Source organism: Manis pentadactyla, chromosome 2, assembly GCF_030020395.1.
Source record: "Manis pentadactyla isolate mManPen7 chromosome 2, mManPen7.hap1, whole genome shotgun sequence".
Taxonomy (NCBI): domain Eukaryota; kingdom Metazoa; phylum Chordata; class Mammalia; order Pholidota; family Manidae; genus Manis; species Manis pentadactyla.
This window is the reverse complement of record NC_080020.1, coordinates 172,192,712-172,218,119: the sequence shown is the minus strand read 5'-3', so window position 1 is coordinate 172,218,119 and position 25,408 is coordinate 172,192,712. Positions and strand designations below refer to the sequence as shown.

The 25,408-nt window shown below is 50.4% G+C and overlaps 1 protein-coding gene and 1 long non-coding RNA gene across 8 annotated transcripts in view; one reads left to right on the top strand and one right to left on the bottom strand.

Annotated features, from left to right (window-relative positions):
- Window positions 1-25,408, top strand: part of LOC118923091 (serine/arginine repetitive matrix protein 1-like) — a 123,915-nt gene that overhangs the window by 8,602 nt on the left and 89,905 nt on the right. Inside the window, exon 1 of one of the 7 annotated variants that reach the window (XR_008995791.1) lies at window positions 21,571-21,663. The exons of the other annotated variants lie outside the window; for them this stretch is intronic. The gene's annotated coding sequence lies outside the window, so the exon portion shown is untranslated. Of the gene's footprint in view, window positions 1-21,570; window positions 21,664-25,408 lie in introns of those variants that run through there. 7 annotated transcript variants of the gene reach the window in all.
- Window positions 8,251-9,624, bottom strand: LOC118923143 (uncharacterized). The gene is made up of 3 exons (XR_005029076.2): window positions 9,554-9,624; window positions 8,760-8,825; window positions 8,251-8,415 (listed from the first exon to the last, which is right to left on the bottom strand). It is a non-coding gene; the product is annotated as an uncharacterized LOC118923143 (long non-coding RNA).

The following is a 25,408-nucleotide window of genomic DNA, read 5'->3' as shown; positions in this document are numbered from 1 at the left end:
CAGAAATTGGTGTTTAAGTGCAAAGACCCCCCCTCCCCCCATAAATGTCCATGGAAGTCTCTGAATTTTATCTCTGGCTGTGGAAAAATTTCCTCTGCTCCTCATTCAAAGCAATCCTCTTAGGGCTGCACCACTTTCTCCTGTATAATGTAAATGAAGTCTGTGCAGTAGTCAGCCTGAAACCTGAGTCCAACATGTAAATGGTTCTATTCTATTGACCTCCCTTCCTTAGAGGCAGCCATCCTGGGGCTATGGCATTTCCCTACCTGTAGCCCCAGGGAAGCAAAACAGGCTTGTGACTCTGACCAAGGCTCTGGCAGCGAGAGGTCACACAGTCCCTGCACTTATTGGACAGGCAGGGGGCTCTCAAGGAATGATCCTGAGTGTGCTATGCTAAAGCTTGTGCAGAGAAAACTAGAATCTAGGTGAAACTCCCAAAAGGCATAAAGTAGGAGGACACTGGCAAGGTTCCACTAAATCCAGAGCTCTGAGGCGACTCTTGCTTAGTGGGAAGGCAGGAGGAAAATCAAGGTAAGGTGCAGGCCATGGTGATAAGGAGTGATGAAAGCCAGTATGCCTGGCAGAGGAGGTCATTTACCACTGTTACCCAGGCTCCAAGGCGAGGGGATGCCCTCACAGAGAGGCAGGCTGATCCAGGGGCTGGACACCTGTCTTTCTCTGTCTCTTCCAGGTGGGAGCATCCTCTTCCAAGTTTAAAGCCAGACACGCCTCTGGCATGCATTCTGAAGAAGTGGGAGGAATTCGATCCCTAAAGCCTAAAGAAGTGCCTTATCTTATTCACACAAGCCTGGCCTCAATATAAATTCTCTAATTAGAGAGGCTTGGCCCCTGAAAAAAGTATACAATGTAATAAGGTTATGCAGCTAAATATATTTTGCCACAAGGAGAGAAAATAGTCAAAAGTCTTGTGGACTACTACAATATGTGACTACTTTTCTAAATTTTTTTTTGTTGAAAATTGATTCTGCTTATTGGGTTCATCATTATCCTCAAACATTGGGAGGTTTTTAAACTAGACCCTCTGAGACAGAAGAAATTTATCTTCTGCAGTACAGCCTGATTTTAAATAACATGCTAGAATTGTACTTGCATTTCATTTCCAGCCACCTGGACACTGACAGAAGAGAGGGGATGTGAACTCAACAGTCCAGGCAGGTTTATTGCTGAACCTGAGAGGGACCCCTCTGTCCTTGCCAGCAGAACAAAGGAAAGAGGGTCTCTAAGAGGTCAAGGGGATTTTTATGGTCAGGGCTTTGGCAGGCTCTTTGAGGGGAGGGGTCAGGGGAAAGGTAGGCTTGTGGCTTGCTGACGTGCCCTCTGGGGGATCCTTGTAGCCTAGGGAAGATGACACCGAGGTCTCTCTGAGACGGTGGGTGGGCTTATTCAAAAGGCAGTATACTCAGGTACGGATTCTCTCATTCCCAGCTCTAAAAGGGTAGAGGTAGACAGGTCGCCATTCATTTCTTGGCTACTTCCTACTGAGGAGCGATGAAGGGGTTTTCTGATATTTTGAAGCAGAAAAGCCGTTTGGAGGTGTTCCCGAGTAGTTGCCCAGGAGATGGCTGCCATTCAGTCCTGTAAAATCTTTGGAATAGGTTACTTAAGCAGGGAAGGAAAAGAAGGAGGAGGGTGATAAAGGTGAATGGGGCCAGAAGAGGTAGAAGCTGAGGGTTGTAGAAGCTGAGAGTGTAAAACTTGGACTTGGGCCGGGGAGAGAAGGGTTGGAGCCCAGTGGCTGAGAAGGTTGGACGGGTTGTGTGAGGAGTGTGCCTATAGGGGCTTGTGGAGGGCCGTTTTTGGCCTTCGGGGATAAGGAGTGCAGCTGACAGAGGACCTGTTAGCAGAGAGGCCAGCTTTTGCTGTAGTAAAGGCAGGTACACATGTCTTATCCCAGTCCCATCTGACACCCTTTCGTACCAGCCAGTATAAGGGCTTCAGAATTTGTGCAAAGTGTGGGATAAACACTCTCCAGTAGGCAAGAAGACCCAAAAGCTTCTGTACCAATGCTACAGTTCTAGGGGTAGGAAAGGCTAGACTTTATCTGTAACTGCTTCTGGTATAACGTTGGTCCTACTTGACCAAACGACCCCCAAGAATTTGACAGACAAACCAGGTCCCTGAACCTTGGTGCTGTTCACAGCCCATCCTTTCTCCTGTAGATGCTGCAGCTGTCTAGGTGCTGCACCTTCTAGATCTGAAAGATAATTGGATGTGAGCATGACATCAACATAATGGTGCACCATTGGTGGTTTCTCCCATGTAGCCAAGTCCTGGGCTACAAGTCCATGACAGATGGTGGGGCTGTGGTGGAGGTATCCCTGTGGAAGGATGGTGAAAGTCCATTGCCGTCCTTCCCACATGAAGGCAAACTGTTCCTGACTTTCCTGCTCAATGTCAATGGAAAAGAAGGCGTTAGCAAGATCTACCACATAGTGATATGTTCCTAGTTCATGGCTGAGGGTATCCACCAGGCCTGCAATAGAGGGGACAGCAGCATGCAAAGGGGGTATATGACTTTATTCAGTTCTCTGTAATCCATAGTCATACGCCAGGAGCCATCTGACTTTTTTACTGGCCACACTGGGAAATTCAAAGGACTCTGGGTGGGCTTTATAATACCCACCCTTTCCAGCTCCTGGAGAGTTTCTCTGATCTCTATATGCCCTCCAGGCAGTTTGTATTGTTTGGTATTAGTCACCCTCCAAGGCACAGGCAAAGCTGTGGGTGGGTGCCTAGCATGTCCTCCCAGAACTGTCTTCACCACACGTACTCTCAGTCTGAACTCTCCTGCAGTGTTCTGCAACCATAGACCCAGCAGGATGTCAATCTCCAAAATACACTCAGGGATAGGAGATATATACACAGTATACTCCTTTGGGGGTCCACACCCTATTCCCAAAGAGATTTGGGCTTCTTTCACTCTGATTGTCTTACACCTGTATCATCTATGATAGCTCAGGGTTACCATGAATCAGTGAAGATTCAGCCCCTGTGTCCACCAGAGCCAGGACACGTATGTTCACTGGGGACCAATAGATAGCTATTTCAACATGTGGCCTCCAGTCTCCCCCTGGTCCCTCAGGGCAGATACCTTGACCTTCCCCTCAGTCAAACCATATTCCCCAATCATCTTCCTGTGTGGGCTCAAGAGAGGTTGGCTTGCTCTCCAGCAGGATGTCTTGCAAACACACAGGCTGGGCTTGTGGCTCTGTCTCTGACCTCTGCCTCTTTGGTTTTATTGGCTGGAACTGCTGCTCTGGTTTCAGTTGTTGCCATAGCTCTTTTAGATTCTATTTGACCTCCCATCTAATTTCCGTCCATCTGCTCCTGCCCGTATTAAATCAACCCACATCTGCATCCTTGTAACCTTCATGGGGCCCTGTAAATTCTTCTTGTGAGTAGCAGATCTTCTTTCTTTCAGGGTTCTCATTGCTTCAGGCTCTCCTAAGTCTGCTACTGTATGTGTCACTTCGTTTATGGGCTGCCCTAAGTGAGGGGAAAGAATGGCCACTAGAGACCCAAAGAGGGATGTGGGAGCCATTTGAAGCACGATATGTCTCATCCCAGTAGTGAAATCTCTTCATCTGGGCCATAATTCTCTGGACTATAGATGGCATTTCTTATGCCTGGCTCTCATAACACCTGTTGGAGCTCAGCCTCTGTCTGCCATCTAATAGGAGTGAATGGTAGATAACCCTGATTGGGCCACACAGCACGAAGTGCAGCCGTAAGCCAATCGAGGAGGGAGTGACTCCCTGGGGTCTGACGTGCATTTTGTAATTGCTGCCTCAAGGAGGGCTGCACTGTCAGGGAAGCCAGCTTTCCCTTCTCTGATCCCGACAGAAGAATTCCATCCACTCCTAAGTCCCACAGACGCAGGAGCCAAGCCGATACTGACTCCGAGGGCTTCTGCGTAAACCAGGAGCCCAAATCCACCAGCTGAGCCTGAGTATAGGGGCGGAGCATAGAGTGCTCCACAACCTGGGGAGGGGGCTGCTCCTCTCCTTGGGGAACTTTCAGCTACTGGGTCTTTATATTCTTTACAACCACTGGGCATGCTTTCAGTATAGGAGGGGTCAGTGCCTCTGGCACCACCCCTTCATCCTTCTCCAGCTTCTCCATTTCTGGGGCTGATGGCACCTTTCTCTCCCCTCCCCCCGAGTGCCTCCTCTGCTACAGCCTTTACCTTTTCTACCGTGCCTCACAGCAGTGCTAGCTCAGTCGTCAGCAGCTCTCTTACCTTCACCTCAATGCTTTGCAGCTGGTGTTCTCATGCCACCTCCGCCTGTGCTCCCCTCAGGAGTTCATCTTTTCCTCCTTCAGAGCCTCTGGCAGCGCTGCCATCTCGTTCTGTAAGGACTCGTTTACCTCTTCAATGGCACCTTGCTGCCAGTGTTTCTTGTGCTGCCTCCTCTTGCATCAATGCCATTTCCTTCTTCAGGGAATCCACAGAAGTTTGCAGCTCGCGTTCAGATGCTGCCATTTCTTGAGTCTTTTTCAGGAGCATGTCCTTCTCTTCTGTAGACTTTTTTAATAATGTGAGAAGCAGCCAACCCACAGTCCCCGCTGCCTCACAGGCAGTCTGTCTCTCAAAAGACTTACTATACCAAGGGCCATCCCAACTGCCTCAGGTATCACCTCCACTTGCCTTCAGTCCTGGGGTGGGGCCCAGTCCTCTAGGAGGTAAGCCACCTCAGACCACATACCCATTGGGGGACAATCCACTGTCTCCCCATTCACAGGAGCAGCCTGCTGAGGCACCCCTCCCTTAAGGGCAGCCTGTCTTTTTCCTTGGTCAACAATGAACCCTGCTGACTTGGCCAATTGTCTTGCCAGTGGATTTCAGCCCCGGGCAAGTTTGCTATGGATTCAATGTGACCAAAGAAATTGACAGTAAAATGTTCTTTGGGGTGAAAGGGTTTATTACCCGCCTTGTTCTCCTGGAGGTAGGTTGAGCCCTAGTGTCTCTGCCTCTGCCCAGAGCACTGGGCCAAGCTTTCTGTAGTGCAATGATAGCTTATTGCCTAAAGGTGTGGAAGTGGTCGCCTAGCAACAGGCTATTTACTACATCATCAGGTGGTTTAAGTTCAGTGAGGATCCTGGCCATAGGAATCCCAGCTTCCCCACAACCATCCAGAGGTAGAAAGTATCTTACCAGTCCTGTGGGTAAGTCTGCAAAATTAACATAAGAATTTTACTAGTCTGGTCCCCTCCCAGGATAGCAGCTTCCCTCTGGGAAGGGGAAGGAGGGTGGCCTGGGTATTCTGATTTTACCTCCTGTCACCTGGTAACCTGAGGCTATCAGGAGGGCCCACATCCGCTTCCCCAGTTCCAGTCTGGGACTCCACTTGCAGGATAAGGCCTGGAGACTGTCTCTAGCCTGGAGCCCCACAAGGGGGTGTTTGTGCTGATCCTGCAGCTCCCCTCCAGGCAAGTCCCCGCTGAGGCTGAGGGGCACCATGGGGGAAGACTGGGGGACCTGGGAGCTTTGGGGAGTGCTCTGAGGTGTGAAGTGTGGAGAAATTGGGCTCACAGAAATCCCCCCAATGGAAGGAGTGCACCTCTTGGAGGTGCTTTGAGAGACCAAGTTTGAGAGACCGTTTCTTGAAAAGGAATTTTCTGGAATGTGTGGAGCAGCTGTGTCTCATTAAATGGGACAGGGCTAGACTGGTGCCCTGCAGTCCTGGGATCTACTTGGCTACATCTGCAGTGGTGTTCAAGACATGAAGAGACAACCTGGGGCTTCTAATCAGCAAGTTTCGGTGTCTAATAATCTATAGGTGACAGGAAGTAAGGTTCAGTTTCTGTTTGAATAGCCCTCCCCAGTGTTGCCAAGGTGTGCCAGCCTTCGGCTTAGAGCACCCCGCTCTTCCTGAGCACCTTATGGGGGGAGGACAGAGGATGGAGGACAACCTGGCGGAGGTCAGGGCCACACTACATCAGAGAGTTTGAGGGCTGGGGGTGAGGTGGGCTGGGGCACACGATGTCTGCAGGAGGGGCAGAGCTTTGAGAAGAAAGAGCAGTGTGGTGGCAATCCATTCATCATTTATTATATTCTGCACAGGGATGGCCCCAACCCCCAGGAACCATTAACCTCAGACACAACACCCAGACCACACTGCACCTGGGGAGGCTATTTCTCAGGGATGAGGGGAAGGAATTGCACAGGGGGCTCCCTGTAAGCAAGCCCCGGGACCCTGTGATGGCCGGCCATCCCTGCATCCTCGGATGCCTCTGCTGGGCCAAAAGCTGTGCCATGTCTGTGTCCATCCCAGGAAAGGCTAGGCCTGGTGAGGATGGCCCCCAACTCTTCCTGGAACCCTGTGGCTACAACTCGGTGGCCGACGGTGCCCAGGCAGGAGTTGGCGTCACGGCAGGAGGCCACCTGCACAAAGGGGAACATCCTCCACATGGTGGGGTGGCTTGGCTCTGTCCAGCATGCCACAAGCAGAGGGGATGACACAGCACAAAAGTGGCCAGGTTGGCCATAGCTACGTACGGGTCCTTGAAGATGCAGTGGCAGCATGGGGAAATGCCCAAGTCTGCCGACAGAGGAGGTGCCAGAGCACCTACCCCAGCAGAGGCTCAGGATGAGCAGCAGGAGGAAGAGGAGCAGCAAGCAGGCTAGGGTCCTGGGTCGCCAGGTGCCGCCGGCCCAAAGGGGAGGAAGCTCTCCTCCACATGCAGCCAGGACACCAGCAGAGCCGAGGGCCCGATAACAGTAGCTACAGGGCCACGCGGGTGAGCAGAAGAGGCAGGTTATCCCAGGTTCCCCCCATTATCCTGCTTCCACCCTGTCCCCACTGCCCTCTGTGCTCCGGGCCCTGTGCGGAGGGTCCTGTCAATCACCAGCACCCAGAGGGTCCCTGTCACAGGAAGGCTCCTGAGCGTCACCTACTCACAGAGGAGGAGGCTGGGTCCCAGAGGGGGAGGGGAACCACCCTTCAGTCTGACAGGACTGGTCGGCCATGGAGCCCCACTGGTCTTTAGGACACCCCCACACCCAACATGGCCTGAAGCTTCCCTGAGGCTGTGGAGCAGCCCACCCCTTGCCAATGATCGCCCCAGCCCAGAAACTCACCTGGCCCTGGCCAGTAAGTTTAAACGTGGGACCTGAAGAACTGTAACAGTCCCTTTCTGCTGGCCCTCTGGCCTGGGAGCGCCAGGTGGCAGGACAGGGTGTAGCTGCAGGACAGAGGGCCACCTGTGAGCCCCTGGAGTCACATGTCAGGGGGCCCTTCTCCCAGAGCCTGCCGGCAGCTGCAGCCCTCGCCTGACTCCGGCTGGCCTCACCTCTCCTCCTTATCCAGAGGCTCCACGGCCTGGAAAAAGGACATGAAGTGCTCCTCAGGCTCCAGGTCATACAGCCTGGCCATGTGCTTGTGGAGCATGATCTCGAGTGGGAGAGTAGTGACCTGGGGGCAGAGGAAAGACAGAATTCAGACAAGAGGGGGTGAGGAGTGGGGCACTGGGATGGTCCCGGATCTTTGTTCACATGGGAACCTACCTTCCCTCCAATGCCATCCATCCCTGCCTGTTCCCACTGTTGGGTCTCCAGCTCCTCCTCCAGGAAGGAGGCCTTGATGCCACCCCCCACCTGAGAAAAACCTTTAGTATCCTCAGCTCTGTGTGTCTTAACTCTCTCAAGACACGTTAGACCCAAGGGATGGGCCAGACAGGGTCCTGCCCAGGGGGTCTTGACTCCATCCCTCACCTTCCATGACTGGGCATTCAACTGTCTCTCTCATCCCATCACCCTGGAAGGCAGGAAGGCAACCAAAGTGTATCAGAAACAGCCCCTTGAACCCAGAACGAGGCCGAAATGTTCCCACCCTTTCTCAAGTTGGAGGACCTCAAGGGGCCCTCCAAGGGGCAGGCCTGCCCAGAAACAGCACCCAGACCTGGCCCAGGACTGGGGCTACTGAGAAGTGGGGACTGCACTGGGGAGCTGAGGCCAAGCTTCCCACGCAACTGTGATGGCAGACAGGGAGACTGGGGCCTCAGGCGGGAAGGTACTGCCAGCCCCCTGATGTGCTTCCTGCCCTGAAGGAGCAACATCCTTCCCCCTGGGCAGGGCCTGAGGGGGAGACCAGTCCTGCTCAGACATTGCCCCCTGTAGCCCTCAGCCCCACCTGCCCTGGAGCCAGGCCCGGGGCTTAGGTTGGTCCTTCTGGCAGTCCTCTCCAAGAAGCCCAGCTCCTGGGGTGGAGGGGGTACTCAGAAGGGAGGGGTCCCAGTGCTGAGAGGTCCAGGCTCACTGGGGGCTCTCTCCTCTCTAAAGCTCACCATCCTGCCCTCCTGTGCCCCTCTGGGCTCACTCACGTCCTCATTATATTCTGGGAGTTGGTCTACGGGCACGTCACGCAGAAACAGTCCGAGGAACGGGACCATGCCCTGTGCCACCAGGGTGGGGAGGTGATGAGTCCCTGCCTGCCTCCAGGGCACGCACAGAGCCTACCCTGAACCCCACACCCGCAGGCCCCAGCTCCCTTGGACCACCCTGTGCTGCCTCCCTCTCCTCCCTTCACCCTGCTCTCCCCTCCCGGTCCCTCCCAGGGCTGGCTTTTGGCCAATCCCAGGACCTGTGGTCCCTGCACCTGTCCTCCAACTTCTCCCTGTACCCACCTGCTCTCACCCTCCTCCTGGTCACCCCAGTGCTGGCAGCTCAGGGATGGTGGCACCAGGACCACGTACACGGTCACCTCCACCACCCGTAACCTGCCCCACACCACTCTCACCTGCTTCTTCCTATCCTGGGATCTGGTGGGGGCCCACAGCTGTTGCTTCACGATGGCCCTCGCCTCCTGCAAGGTCCAGGACACTCAGGTGCTCATGCTCCCCTCCCACATGGTCTCCCAAAACCAGACCGTGGTTGATGGATGCCTTGCCCAAGCCCCCTGGCACCTATGCTGTCCCCACCTCCAGCAGGCTCTCAGTCTAGAGTGACCCCAACTCCAGCACACACTAATACTCATGGGTGTCCTTGGGCCAAGGCCGCCTCCCTGAGTGTGTCAGAGGAGGTCCCTCTGCCTCCCAGGGTGTCCTGAGCACTCGCTGTCACCTGGCTATCAGCATGGCTCCCCTCACATGACCAGGTGGGGGTGGGGCACAAAGCTGAAGGCCGTCTTGTGCTCCCTGGACCCTGCTCACCTGGGAGACCCGCACCCCAGGGTGACGGCAACCCTCCATGTCCACATGAGGAGCCCAAGGCCCCAGAGGGGCAGTGACAGGCTCAGGGAGACCCAGGAGAGAAACTGACCTTGCTCAGTCAGCCATAGGCCCCAACCCTGCTGCAGACCCCACGCCAGCTCCAGCCCTGACTAGGGCCTGTCCTCTGGGTCCTCACTGGATGCCAGGCCCCCAGTCAAGTGGAGCCAGACAAGGCCCTTAGGGGCTTGGGGGACCCTGCTTTCCCCATCAGCTTCCCCCTCTCACCCTGCACACCTTGACTCGTCCCCAAAGCTGTGCCACAGCATGGCAGAGGACTTGCCCCAAGGACCCCCTCCCTTCCAGACCTCTAGCCTCCATTTACCTTGAGGAGCCACTCTCTGTTAGCCTCCTCATCCCTCTTTTTAAGCTTTTTATAGGTCCAGGAGCTTTTCCTAAGGGAAGGGGAGAGGAGGAGGGAGAAACATGGCCAAGCAGGTGGACAGTTTGGGGACAGACCTGTTTTCCTGGGGCATCCAGGAGATCCACTAGCCTGCAGTGAGGCTTTCCACCACAGCCCTGGGCCCTGGGGAATCTGTGGCCGGGGAAGGGCATTGCATGTTTCCACCCAGGGCCTCCATTCCCAGTTCTCCCAGGGGCGAATCTGCCTTGGGCCAGGTCTCTGTCCTTGGGACAGAGACCTGCTGCTGCAGAACACAAGCTCAAGATCTCCAATGGGCTTCAACCTATACCTGACATTGAAGGAAACTGATTCCTGCAGGGGTACCCCTGGCCTAACCCACAGGGGGCCCCAAGAGCCCACCATCTCTGCCCCTAGGCTCTGCCGCCTCCCAGGAACACCCAGCCCACTGAGGGACGCTGCAAGATGTAGGGGTGTCCCTGTCCACTCAGGTGCCCTGGTCCCAGGGACAGGACTACCCACCAGGAAACACATTCCCAGGTCTTTCCAGATGACCTATGGCACGGCTCTGCAGGGCCAAGAGAATGGCATGGAGGGCTGTGAAATTCTTGAGGGCCAGACACTCCTGGGAGGGAAGACAGCTGAGAGTGTGGCTTGCTTCTCTGCTTCTGTCCCCCCATGAACTCCTGTCCGTAAGGAGACAGACACCCAGGGAGCCCAGCACACCTGGTACCTGGTGAGCAGCCCTCCTGGGTGGAGGACTGTAGCTCAACCCAAGGAAGGGTCTAGGGATGGCTGTCCCACCCCTGGGGCCTGCGAGTCCATGTCCTCATGCCCCTGCCACAAGGGGCTCAGGGACCATGCAGGGCAGACCACAGACAACCATCCTGAGAGTTGGCAAAGGAGGGACCCCGGGGACCATCCCATGACACACCTTGGCCACCTGGATCCAGAACTCCACCACTTGGGCCCTGTCCTGGGCCGTCATGGTCAGGGTCCCGAGGCAGGAGGCGATGACCAAGCTAACCATGGCATCGAATTGCCTGATGACCATTTGCACGTTGGGGGCCAGGAGCTCAATGCCTTCCATCAGTGGCTGGCTCTCTAAGTAGGCCTTGCATTCGCAGTATTCAATCCTGCTGTGCAGCTCCTGAGGATGACAAGGGGTGTCATCCAGCTGTGCCCCTGGTGCCCCTGTTCCCAGGCAGGGTCACCAGTCAGAGCTGGAGCCGAGGCAGCTGGGGATGTGCTATGAGTCTTGTGGCCATCCAGGCTTCAGATGCCTTCCACTGAGGCACCCAGGACCAGATACACAGGACCCCACAGTGGTGGGGAACGGAGGGGATCTGCTTGCAGGCACTCTCACTCACCTCCTCCCTGAAGCACAAGGCAGCTCACACCTGCCCATCCTGGGGCATCTGCCTCCCATTCTGCCACCCCGTGGATCCCACTACCCACTTAGTTGAAGTTTCCCCTGAAACAACTCCACTCAGGGCCTTTGTTGGTGTCTGTGTCTCCCACGCAGTCAGGTACATGGCAGGGGCCTCTGAAGTGCGGAGGCCATGGAAACCAGCCAAGCCAATGGCCCGAGGATCTAAGGCCCTGGCAGCACCTCCCTGAGCACCCCTCCCCTGCCCTGCCCCTTCCAGCCCGGCCAAGTGCTGTCCACCTTCCCTCCACTCCACCTCATTGGTCTGCAAGGATTCCTGAGGGCCAGCTCTACTGTCCCCATGTGGTCAGTGAAGGCTTGGGGGTGAGGAGAGTCTCTCAGGGCACATGGTGAGACCATGGGGAAGCTGGGACATGGGCCCAGATCACAGGAGTCCACGCCAGGGGACGGCAGGTCTGGGGCAGCCCGTGAAACAGGAAGGGCCCACCCCCGACCCTGAGAGCCCGCTCCACTCACCGCACACATCAGGGTCAGCTGCTCGGCTACCAGATGGGCAGGGAACTGCAGGATGGTCTGCTCCTCTTTCCTCAGAACTTCCCAGGTGATCACGACACAGGCGCTGGGGGTCTCCATGTCCACCTCTGGCTCTGCCAGGCCCGATGCCATTCCTGAAGGTGCCACGGGACCCGGGCCCGAGGGTTCATGGGGCTCCAGCTCAGGGCCTGGCACTGGAGCTGAGACCACTCCTGGGATGTCCCAGGGGCTTGCAGCAGAGGGGCTGGTGGGCTCCGGGTCTGCCTCTGGCTCTGCCAGGCCTGGTACAATTCTGGCAGGTGCCCTGGGCCCCAGGCCCGAAGGCTCATGGGGCTCCAGCTCAGGGCCTGGCACCAGGGCTGAGGCCACTGCTGGGACATCCTCCGGCTCTGCAGGGACTGAAGCAGGTGACACTGGCCGTAGCTCCAGCACAGGGGTCTCAGAGCTCCTGGACTGGCTCTAGCTACAAAGGTGGTCCTCCCTGTGTCTCTGGAGCCAGCTGCATCTGCCGTGGTTCTGGAGCAGGACACAGAGAAAGGGTCACCCCAGGGCTGATTCCCTGCATCTTACTAAGGACAGAAAAGCACTCATTGCCTTGAAGGGAACCTCAGTCCGGGAAGCCCACCCTAGATGGTCCCCTGGCTGCAGCCCCTCACCTTCCAGCTCTGCCACCGTGGGCCCCAGGTGCTCCTCCTGGACCAAGTGGTGGAGGACTTGGCCCTCCAGGGTGGATGAAGGCTGCCTGCCATGGAGGATGCTGGGCACATGCTCGGGCTCCGAGGCAAGGCACCTAGCCTGTCCCATCCTGGGGCTGGGCGAAGGCCTGGGGGTGGCAGAGTGAGAAGCCTGGTCTTTCCAGCCACATTGCCCTCCCGATCTACCCTTGTGTGGGCCTGACCACTGTGCACTCCCCTGCCTGTCCAGGCACCTGCTCATCCCCCTTCCTGACCCTGCGTGTCTGTCCTGGGACCCCATCCTCTCCCATCCTCCCAAATAGGAAGTCCCCAGTCGTCAGCCCGCCCATGGGAATCTGAAGATGAGTGACTTGCTGGGCTCTGCTGTGCTCCCCCTGCCCCAAGCCCCAAACTCCTCCTCCCCCCATTCTGTGGGACAGGCTGCGCCCTTCTGGACCCAGTGAACACTCACATTTTCAGTTCCTTGGCTGGCCCCTTGTAATGCCCCCTGTTACATGAGGAGGCCGTGAGGGCATTGCCCGTGAAGCTCCCCGGCCATGACCTGCAGATGACGCCTGAAGTGACTGCCCAACTCCGCCCGGATGGGGTCTCAGTATTGTATCTGCTTCCTTCACTCAGTTATGCTAAGTGTCCCCAAAGGGTCTGACAGAGTGGGTGCTGCATACCTATTGTTGCTGCAGGAAGTCCTACCCAAACCTTCCCAGGTACCCGCCTGCTGCCCCCAGAGGTCCTTCACCTTGGTCACCAGGGAATCACGAGCTTCCATTCCAAAGGCTGCTTTCCATGTGCTTTTCCAAATGAGCTAGGCTTCAGGCCACTGATGGGTGAGACCAAAGGCTTTTCATTGGGTACAGAGAAGTAAACCCTGAAGTGGCCCAGCTTGGCTGGCAGTCCTTTCTGCAGTGCCGGGCACCAGGGGAGCCCCTCTAAGGCTCCTCCCGTGTTCCCCATGGGCACCCTAACAGGCTGATCGCCAGCCACCCTGCCTGTCAGAGGAGCATGCTGCAGCTCAGACACATGTTGGGACAAGCAAGACACACAGCGGGCTGTGAGCAGAGGCCCGACTGTGCCGAGGAGTGGGTGGATGCTCACTGGGGAAGCCGCTGGCCTGTGGTTGGCTGGTCAGCATCCTCGGGAGTTCTCCGGCTGGTGTTTGGAGCTCGTTCCCCTCGTGCCGTGCGCTTTCTCCGCTTCCTCCTCACGCCTTTCCGGGGAGCCCTGTGCTTGGGGACCTCAGTCCCATGGACAGTTGGCTCAGGTTCCCGCTGAGGGGGGCAGCAGGGATATAGTCAGTGGGAAACCCGGGAACCACCAGGACGAGGGAGGTTTGTAGTTCACCCGAGAGCCCCCAGCCCCCTGGAATGCTAGCAAGGAGAGGCACAGCCTGCCCCTGGGAGTGGGACTATCGGCCACTCTCATGGGGAAGCCCTGGGAGGGCCCTGGCAGGTTGCCAGGTTTGGAATGGGGTCCTGGGTGTAAACAGCCTGCCCCAGGTCCAGGGAGATGGAGTAGGTGAATCCATCCACCAGCTCCTCCTCGCTCCCCAGAGTGGAGTTCTGCAAAACAGGCACCTGGTAGCTGGGGAGGAGGCACCCAGGGATGCCTGGACCTCCCCGCAGGGGGCAATGTGGGCCCCAAACCGTGCCCCCAAGATCAGGCACACAGGGCCATCTGCGTAGACATCCAGTCCCTCAGGGAAGTAGAGGACACCCCCGGGCTCAGGATTAACATGTGGGTGGAAGTACCTGGTCCCAACACGTACCTACATGTCCTGAGTGATGAGACCAGAGCTGCAACACTGACTGCCCCCCTCCTCCCCAGCCTTCAGTCCCACCCATGCCCCATGCCCACCACACCCACACAAGGGGTGGGGGGAAAGGTCAGCTGGAATGGATCACACTTGTGGTCTGGCCCTGAAGTGGCCCACTCTGGGCTGCCGTGTGTTACCTCGGGGCTCCTTGGGAGACACAGACAGAGGCGTTGGAGGTGGTCACCAAGCCAGCACCCACAGCGAGCAAGAAGACTGTCCCTCTCGGCTTTCCTGACTCCCACGCCTTCAGAAGGCTCCACACAGCAAGACCGCATGTTACTCTGTCGAGCGTCTCTGGTCAAGTGAGCAGGACTGGGTTCTGCCGCCAGAAGCTGGGTTCTGTCAGGGTCACAAGTCAGGTTCTACTGGGCCTGTCATCAGAGATATCACTTCTTCAAGGGTCTATTTCCTGGGCCCCTCCCTGCATTCAGACATGCCCACATGCCCCTCTGGGCTGCTGACTGCCCACCCTCCTGGCCCTTGCCACGCATGACTACACAAATCTCCACCAGAGCTCTCCCCTCGCTTTTGGCAATGTCACCAGGGTCCCAGCTCTGAGGAGACAAGAGCTGAGTTCAGGCCACTTTTTCTCACCAGTTCCCTGTCCTGCTGAAGCCACAGCACCTCCCAGGAGCTGCCCAATGTCCCAACCTGCACAGGCAGGGTCCTGCCAGACATTCTTCTCTAGGGACATCCTCAGGGATATATGGATGACACCTCCAGCTCCTGGGGGCTGGTGTCACGTGTGTCTGACACACAGACTCAGAGATGGAAGAATGTCAACCAGGCTTGGCATGGAGCGTGGAACACCACGCAAGTCAGGCCGGGGTCCGGTCCTTGTGATCTTGGGCAACTCACTCCCCTGCTAGGCCATTTTCATGTGTGCACCTTGAAGGTGTTGCCATATGCTTGCTTCCACCTTCCAAAGGTCCAGGCTGCTCTCAAACTAGGTGCTTTTCAGACCAATCAGTAATTGGATCAGAGTAGCACACTGGAAATGAAGTCTATGCTGCCTCTGAAATCCCAGGTGGTCCACCAGGATGCTGTGCTTTTTTATTTTTGGAGGAAAGAGGGGTCAGATACAGCACCTTATTCATCACCTTAGAAGGGAGAGCTTGGCATGCCCACACGATAGACTTCTAGAAACTGCTCTAAGACGAAAGGCCCCTGAATTTTTGTTAGATTTATGTCCCACCTTTTGACTCGTGACTGATCTTTCAATATGCTTAGACTAGTTGTACTTCCTGATCACTGGGTCCAATCAGCATTGGCCCATCAATGTGATGGGCCACTGTGACGTCTTCTGGAAGGAAAAAGATGAAGGTTCCTTCTGACTAAATTACAACCTAAGTCTAGAGATTTGATATACCTCTGAGATAGTTTTCTCTCCTTGCTGGCTAAACACTAACTGCTCTGCATGGGGTACCTGTCGTATTTTCATTTGGGATTACCGATTCAATTTCCTTGCTGGTCATTGGTCTGTTCAGATTGTTTCTTCCTGGGTCAGCCGTGGAAGGTTGCATTTTTCTAGAAAGTTGTCCATTTCTTCTAGGTTCTCCAGTTTGTTACCATATAATTTTTCATAGTATTCTCTCATAATTCTTCATATTTCTGTGGTGTCAGTGGTGATTTTCCCTTTCTCATTTCTGATTCTGTTCATGTGCATAGACTCTTTTTTTCTTGATAAGTCTGGCTAGGGATCTATTTTGTTTATTTTCTCGAAGAACCAGCTCCTGCTTTCATTGATTCTCTCTATTGTTTTATTCTTCTCGATTTTATTTATTTCTGCTCTAATCTTTATTATGTCCCTCCTTCTACTGACTTTGGTTCTCAATTCTTCTTCTTTTTCTAGTTTGGTTAATTGTGATTTTAGACTGTTCGTATGGGATTATTGTTCTTTCCTGAGGTCCTGAGGTAGGCCTGTGTTGCAATATACTTCCCTCTTAGCACCGCCTTCGCTGCGTCCCACAGATTTTGCGTTGTTGAATTATTATTGTCATTTCTCTCCATATATTGCTTGATCTCTGTTTTTATTTGGTCATTGATCTACTGGTTATTTAGGAGACATGTTGTTAAGCCTCCATGTGATTGTAGGCTTTTTCGTCATCTGTGTGTAATTTATTTCTAGTTTCATACCCTTGTGGTCTGAGAAGCTGGTTGGTACAATTTCAATCCTTTTGAATTTACTGAGGCTCTTTTTGTGGCCTAGCATATGATCTATTCTTGAAAATGTTCTGTATGCACTTGAGAAGAATGTGTATCCTGCTGCTTTTGACAGTTCTGTAGATGTCTGTAAGGTCCATCTGTTCTAATGTGTTGTTCAATGCCTCTGTCTCCTTACTTATTTTCTGTCTGGTTGATCTGTTCTTTGGAGTGAGTGGAGTGTTGAAGTCTCCTAAAATGAATGCATTGCATTCTATTTCCCCTCTTAAATTCTGTTAGTATTTATTTCACATATGTAGGTGCTCCTATGTTGGGTGCATAGATATTTAAAATGGTTATATCCTCTTGTTGGACTGACCCCTTTATCATTATGTAATGTCCTTCTTTGTCTCTTGTGACTTTCTTTGTTTTAAAGTCTATTTTGTCCTATACAAGTACTACAACACCTTCTTTTTTCTCCCTATTAGTTGCATGAAATATCTTTTTCTATCCCTTCACTTTTAGTTTGTGTATGTCTTTGGGTTTGAAGTGAGTCTCTTGTAGGCAGCATTTAGATGGATCTTGTTTTTTTATCCATTCAGTGATTCTATGTCTTTTGATTGGTGCATTCAGACCATTTACATTTAGGGTGATTATCAATAGGTATGTCCTTATTGCCATTGCAGGCTTTAGGTTTGTGGTTACTAAAGGTTAAAGGGTACCTTCCTTACTATCTAAGGATCTAACTTAACTCACTTAAGTATGCTATTACAAACACAATCTAAAGGAGGTTGTTGTTATTTTTCCCTCCTCATTCTTTATATATTAGGTATCATATTCTGTACTCTTTGTGTATCCCTTTTTGTTACTTCTGGTGACAACTATTTAACCTTAGGAATACTTCCATCTATAGCAGTGCCTCCCAAATACACTGTAGAGATGGTTGGTGGAAACTAAATTCTCTCAGCTTTTGCTTATCTAGAAATTGTTTAATCCCTCCTTCAAATTTAAATGACAGTCTTTTAAAAAATTTTTTATTAAGTTATTATGTTTTGGTATCAATCTACAGTTACATGAGCAACATTATGTTTACTAGACTCCCCCATTGTCAAGTCCCCCCCCACATACCCTATTACAATCAGTGTCCATCAGCATAGTAAGATGCTATAGAATCACTACTTGTCTTCTCTGTGTAGTACAGCTCACCCCATGGCCCCCCCTGCATTATGTCTGCTAATAGTAATGTCCCTTTTTTTCCAGTAATCCTTCCCTTCCCACCCATCCTCCCCAGTCCCTTTCCCTTTGGTAACTGTTAGTCCATTCTTGGGTTATGTGTCTGCTGCTGTTTTGTTCCTTCAGTTTTTTTTTTTCTTTGTTGTTATACTCCACAGATGAGTGAAATCATTTGATACTTGTCTTTCTCTGCCTGACTTATTTCACTGAGCATAATACCCTCTAGCTCCATCTATGTTGTTGCAAATGGTAAGATTTTTCTTCTTCTGACTGAATAATATTGCATTGTATATATGTACCACATCTTCTTTATCCAATAATCTACTGAGGGACACTTAGGTTGCTTCCTTTTCATGGCTATTGTAAATAGTGCTGCGATAAATAGGGGTGCATATGTCTTTTTCAAACTGGGCTGCTTCATTCTTAGGGTAAATTCCTCGGAGTGGAATTCCTGGGTCAGATGGTATTTCTATTTTGAGCTTTTTGAGGAACCTCCATACTGCTTTCCACAATGGTTGAAGTAATTCCCAGCAGCAGTGTAAGACAGGTCCCCTTTCTCCACATACTCACCAACATTTGTTGTTTGTCTTTTGGATGTTGGCCATCCTTACTGGTATGAGGTGATATATCATTGTGGTTTTAATTTGCATTTCTCTGATGATTAGCGATGTGGAGCATCATTTCATCTGCCTGTTGGCCATCTGAATTTCTTCTTTGGAGAAATGTCTGTTCAGATCCTGTGCCCATCTTTTAAATGGATTATTTGCTTTTTGCCTGTTGAGGTTTGTGAGCTCTTTATATATTTTGGATGTCAACCCTTTATCAAATATGTCATTTATGAACATATTCTCCCATACTGTAGGATGTCTTTTTGTTCAATTGATGGCGTCCTTTGCTGTACATAAGCTTTTCAGCTTGATATAGTCCTACTTGTTCATTTTTGCTTTTGTTTCCCTTGCCTGGGGAGATATGTTCATGAAGAAGTTGCTCCTGTTTATGTCCAGGAGATTTTTTCCTATGTATTTTTCTAAGAGTTTTATGGTTTTATGACTTACATTCAGGTCTATGATCCATTTCAAATTTACTTTTGTGTATGGGGTTAGACAATGATGCAGTTTCATTCTCTTACATGTAGCTGTCCAGTTTGGCCAACACCAACTGTTGAAGAGGCTGTCATTCCTCCATTGTATATCCATGGATCCTTTATTGTCTATTAATTGACCGTATATGTTTGGGTTAATATCTGGACTCTCTATTGTGTTCCACTGGTCTGTGGGTCTGTTCTTGTGCCAGTACCAAATTGTCTTGATTACTGTGGCTTTGTAGTAGATCTTGAAGTTGGGAAGTGAGATCCCCCCAGCTTTATTCTTCCTTCTCAGGATTGCTTTGGCTATTTGGGGTCTTTTGTGGTTCCATATGAAGTTTAGAACTATTTGTTCCAGTTCATTGAAGAATGCTGTTGGTATTTTGATAGGATTGCATTTGAATCTGTAGATTGCTTTAGGTAGGATGGCCATTTTGACAATATTAATTCTTCCCAGGTTGCTCACAAGTATCCCAAACCTAAAAATCTTCCGAACTTAGTCTGTTATCTTCCTCTGCCCACAGCTTTCTTACCAGTATCGGTTCCTGTCCCCCAGCCATCCCAGGAAGAAACCTGGGGGACGCCTTCCCCTTCCATCCTGCGCATAGCGAGTCAGGCACGGGTTCCGCTGACTTTGCTCTTTCTCACGTCTGTGTCTCCTCTCAGTTCTCACCACCAGACTGGGTTTCCAAGCCCTCACCATCTCTCACCTAAGCTGTGCAGTGGCCTCCTACTTGACCCCCAATCCATCAGTGCTGCGCACTTAAATTCTTTCCCCTCACTACTGCTAGATGACCTACCTATAAGAAAGTGATCATATTTCCCTGCTCAAAATCCTTCTCTGGCCCTGTATTGCCTATGAAATAGAGTCTGCACTTCTTAATAAGGTGCATGGGGCTCTATTGCACCTTCTGCTTGTCCCTTCTCTAGGGTAAAAATAGCAAACTAAGAATATAGGCATTCTTCAGTGAGATCAGTTAAAGTTCAAGAAGCCAGGAGTAACTGGCCTGGAATGCTTGAATATTCCCCAGATAAAGGAAAGTTTCTCAGCATACCCTTGTCTTTATTGTGTTTATTAAATCATGTCATGGTAAGACTCACTTAGCCTGCTAAAAGGCCCAGCTTATTTTTTTAACTTTACCTATATGCTGTTGTTTTCTTTGGGTAAATTCCTAGGAATGGAATTCCTGGGTCAAACGGTATTTCTATTTTTAGTTTTTTGAGGAACCTCCATATTGCTTTCCACAATGGCTGAAGCATTTCTCTTTTTAAATATTTGTTTTTGTACCTTAATTTCTATTCTTAAATTTGCTACTTTTTCTCTTAAAGAAGGCCCCAAATTTGATAAGCTTTAGGCCCTACAAAATTGGCTCTACCCCTACATCTGCCCATATGTTGGTTTTTGTAGTCTAGAGTCTCTGACTCCTGCTTTACTCCCATTTAAAAAAATATATTATTCAATTTATTTAAACTAAAAGAATTTTGTAAAGTTCACTCTTTTCTCTCACTCCCTAATAACCTCCACCTCTTATAACCACTAATGTGTTCTCTGTATCTATAAGTTTGGTGGGGTTTTTCTTGGCTTTTGATTTAGATTCCACATATAGGTGAGAGCATATGGTATTTGTCTCTCTGCGTCTGACTTATTTCATTTAGCATAATGAGGGCCTTCAAGGCCTGGCCATGTTGTCACAAATGGCAAGACTTCCTTCTTTTTTATGTCCGAATGATATTCCATTGTATATCCACAATTTCATTATCCACTCCTCCATCAGTGGCTGCTTGGGTTGTTTCTGTATCTTAGCTATTGTAAATAATGCTGTGATAAACATGGTGGGGGGAGGGGTAGGGCAGGGTATCTTTCTGAATTAGTGTTTTCCTTTGAGAAATGGTCCATACTGCTTTCCATAGTGGCTGTGCCAATTTACATTCCCGCAGCAGTATCCCAAAAAGTTCCCTTTTCTGCACATTCTCACCAAAATGTGTTATTTCATGTTTTGTTGATATTAGCCATTCTGACTGGTATGAGGTGATATCTCATGTGGTTTTGATTTGCATTTCCCTGAAGATTCGTGATGTGGAGCATCTTTTCATGTGTGTTGGTCATCTGTACGTCTTCTTTGGAAAAATGTCTATTCAGATATTCTGCCCAATTCTGCATGACTAAGCGATCAGAATGGGCATATCCTCACACATGTGCTGAGATCATCTCTGGTCTTTAAGGAGTTTACAATTCTAGTAAGAGAGAAAAATCTCTGTAAAATCACTGTAATGCAAGAGGGGGTAATGGTATGTACAAAGTGTAGTTGGAAGTCAGAAGATGCCTAAGGACAGACTTCTGGATGGGGAGATGTGAACACCCTTCCTCAGAGACAGCCGAGCAGACTGGTAGGAGCAGCCTTGTGTTCCAGAAACACCCTCCTCCAGTCCCCTACCCCCATCTTCTGGGTGCTCATAAAGCTTCAGCACCTTATGGCTTCACTGATTGGGCTCATAATGGGAGTGCCTTCAACTTCATTCACTTGAAATAACCCAGAAGATGATTATGAGCAACAGGGAGGGTTTTGTTGACTTAAAAAATATTCGTTTGCTTTTCCTGTAATCATTGTAACAGTAGTCCTGGGATTTTTTTTAATAGAATAAAATAAAATGAAAGACAGAGAAAGATTGTCAGACAAGAAAGGACTCAAGGAAGCGCCAAGCAAAGTGGGGGCATTTGCCATGCTCCAGGAAGGGAACTGAAGGTGATTAGCTTGCTCATGTCTTCTACCCGTTAATGTCTCTGTACATCAAGGGGTGCATTCCATGTCTGAAATGATGGGCATCTTACTGAAAGAGAACTAGCCTCCAAATCAGTCGCATTTAAGGTAATTAAAACCCTTGCCTAACCAGAGGAGCGAACTTCAAGAACACCCACCAGATTTAGGTGAATTCAAAGCGAACTTTCTCTTGTTACCACAGGGGGTCACCCTTTCCTTTCAGACAGCTCTCCCCTCAGATGCTTTTCTCTCTAAATAGGAGAAATTGTGTGGGAGGAATCCCGTGAATCCCCTCATTCAACAAATATTTATGAAGCACTCCTGCCCCTGAGACCTGCAGCAGCTGGGGACACATCCGTGAGCCCGCAGCACCAAGCCACTCCCTCATGGAGCTGATGTCTCAGTGGGGAGGCAGACTGCAGCTGAAGTAAGGGAGTTATGTGCCGTGTTAGAGGGGGATGGTGAGCACCACAGGGTATGTTTTAATGGGGCACCCAGAGATGGTCTCGCGCGGGTTACATCTCAGCAAAGTCTTGGAGAGGCAGAGGGGGCTGAGTGTGTGGTTGTCCGCGGAAAGAGCGGCCCAGGCGAAGGGGCCGGCAGCGGTGAAACCCCTGCTAGCAGGTGCTGTGTCCCTGGGTTGGAGAAACAGCAAGGAGCCTTGTGTGCCTACGAAACATTAGCAAGCGGGAGACAAGGTAACAGAAGAAATGAAAAAAGGGAAATGAATATAAGGCAAGATGGAGATGGTGCTAATTCATCGTGAGCCTGGGAGCTGCTGGGATTGGGCTGGGGGGTAGGGCCAGTAAACCGAAGGAGATGGAAAAAAACAAGTGGGTCTATACCGCCTGCAAAAAGAGGGAGGGCAATGGCAACATAGCCATGACACCATGGGAGGAATTTTTCATTATTTCTTTTAGAAATTTCTCTGTGCAGTCATGGCTTCTTCCTGATGAGGATGTTTCTTTGCAATTTTCTCTAACTCCAAGGAGAACATCTAAGGAACGTGATGTGCACTTAATTTCCCAGTCTGCATTTCAAGTTGATAGTTGAATCCTCTAGTAGGGTATTATGGTTGCCTTTAATAAAAAGGATGTTTGATCATCATGCATGTACATGTTGTTTTAAGCGCACGGGCTCGTAAACAGAAATGCAAAGTGGAAATGGTCTTGCTTTGGTACTTGCTAACTACTACCATAAGTTTATTTGGTTGGTTATAATTGAGAAGGTGGGAAAGAAACATTTTGGTTGTGAAGATGAAATCAGAATCCCACAGTTCTGGCCTGAACAGGATATCCCTGCAGATTTGGTGACTTTTCTGTAATATGACTGGGACATCTCTCCTCTTACATGAGTTCGTGTTTAGCCACTCAGCAGCAAATGACTCGGATTGGCCTCCAAGCCTTTAATTTGTGTCTGGTACGGCAGAGAATTCCTGCCAGAGTTGAATGAGGAACACCCCTACAACACTTTGTATTTTATTTCCTTCTCTCAGTTTCACATTTTTATAAGTAATAGAAATACATAGTCAATAGAGAAAAATTTCCTTTATATCTCAGTTTAATTTTAAGTTTACTCTTAACATTAAAAAATCAAATAAATTTGGAAAACAGAGTAGGGTTATATATAAATTCACTATTTTAATGAAATATCTGTACATCTTCTGCATATTTCTTTCCAAGTACAGATACAGTTTAAAAACTTGAAGCATCTGTTCAAGATATTTCTATATTCTCCTTATTGTGTCACTGTTACTGTCTATACTAGACCTTTGACATTACTCAGAAACAAAATTTAACACTGCATATATTGTTTACTGGTTTGCTTCCAATTTTTTACTGGAATAAATATCACCATACTCAACATATTAAGCACTCTTAAGCCTAATGATTTTAGCTTTACCTTCATTTGGATTAATCTGGAATGCCAGAGTGGGATTACTAGGTCAAAGGTCATGAAGACTTCTGTGAATACTGACGGTCTTCAGTTTGTGTATGTGAGGGAGAGATTTTTTTTGAGTAACACTTTTTCCTTTCTCTTATTTTTTCTCATTGCTTTTTATTAAAGATGGGGACTTCCTTTGCAGATCTGATATTTTTGGACCCTCTTGGTGTTCCTCCTCTTGGGAGTCAAGTTTGTTTTCCTTCAGGTGACCTGTCCTGGTGGGTTCTGTGCGTGTCAGCCGGTGGGAACAGCAGCTTGTGCATGTGGTGGAGCCAGTTCTCCCCCCACCTCTGGGCACCATTGTTTGTGCCTAACGGTGGCTCACCTTGGTCTCACATGAAGCCACGTTGTACTGACTGGAATTTGTTGGCCTTCAACGAAAAGGGCATCTGGGGGTACAGAAGAGGAAGCCCAAGTCTTTTAATCTGAAAATAAGGCATACCAATGTTAGGTAGAGTCACGGAAAAAGCAGATACACTTGGGATGTGGGTGAGCTAGGCTAGGTGCCTGCATCAAGGGCCAAAACACCTGCAGTCAGCGGCTCACACCTGCCTAGGGGTACATCCCCCTGCCCCTTAGAGTAGAGCCTTCCTGATACATTTTCACAATATTGGTACTTCATGGGCACCAGGAAAGGATTGTCCTTGGGGTAGAGATGTAAGAACCTCTGGATCCACCTGGTGGAATTGCCAGTGCTCATGAGCAGGTTCTATGTGCACAAAATGCCCAAATTACACCCCTAGGGCAAACTATTCTGAATCAGGGCGAAGACTGCACTTGGAGACACACCTCCCATTTTTCCTGAAAATGCCTCTTCTGCTTCTTAGTGCTGCAGTGAAGCTTCCTAGTATCCTGCAAATAGGACCCATCTCTGCCCTCCACCATGAAGGCTCTGTATGTGTACACCCATGCTCCCACTGAAAAGTGGAATCCTGGAACTACTAAAGAAGGTGACAGGCAATATTTCTTGAGTTTATATTATATCCCAGACTCTATTCTTACTTTCCTATGCACTAACTCATTTGACCCTCAAAATAGTCCTGCAACGTAAATGCTATCACTCCCGTTTTACAATTTTAGAGAAAGAAACTGAAGCACAGAGAAGCTATTAAAAAAAAAAAGGAAAAGAAAAACCTGAAGCTACACAGCCAAGAAGTGGAGGGGCCCAGGTTCAGAGCCAGACAACTCCTACTCTGATCGCTCCTGACTGGGGCCCTGTCTCAGAGGAGAGTATGAATTCATCTGCTGAGAGTGAAGTGAGGCAGGTTGATCTACCTGGTAAATGTTTGAAATGAGATTGGAGGGCTGAGAGTGCCGACTAGCACCAGTTAGAAAGATTGTGGGGTAGCCTTGAGGAGCAGAGGTTTGTAGAATCGCCTGTCTGCACACTTTGTGATTTTGTTTTTAATCAGAGGCCTATACAGAACAAAGAAATACACAGTTGAGTTGCTCCAGACATCCAGGTGGCATATGCCTCAAAGTGAATGGGGCTTTTACAGAAGAGTAGAAAATGGCCTTAGAGAAACAGGGAGGGGCATGGAGAATGCAAACCTTGCCACCTTCTCTGCTTTGCAGTGCTTGGGGAGATAGGCAGCCTCCAGTCCTGAGGGCTCCAGGAAGAAGTGGTATCCTACAGGTTTCCACTACAACAAGATGTGGAGGAAACCCTCAGGAAAAAGGTGGATAATATAAGATGACTGACATTTTTATCTTATAGGGAGGCTTCCACAGGACGTAGTAGAATGCTTTGGAAGTGAGAGAGGAAATCAGGCAAGGAGTGGGCGGGGTTGAGAGGCCAAGGGAGGGCAGCCCACTGGGGTCCTTGCATTGCCCACATTGGCAGCAGCTGGTGCCCTGCAGATCCCCTGAGATTCTGAAGCATGGCCACAGTGTAGGCTGAGGTTCTGGGAGCTGGCTTTGCCACACCTTCAGATCTGAGGTAGGGGCTGGCTAGGGCCACAGAGGGTAATTCTCCCCCTCACTTCCAAATCACGTTCTTTCTAAGAATCCCATGAAGGCTTGAGGATGAGACAGGGAAATTGTGTGAAACAGAGAAAGACCCAGAGCGAATGGTGCCTTTGGGCCTCCCACCCACATGCTTCAAGTTTCAAGGACTGCGAACAGCACAGAAACAGATTTGCCCCATACCCACCGTTATATATGTGGGGTGAAAAGCAAAAGATTTATGGCAGAAACAGGAAGGTCCACACTGGCCTGTTGATCAAGAA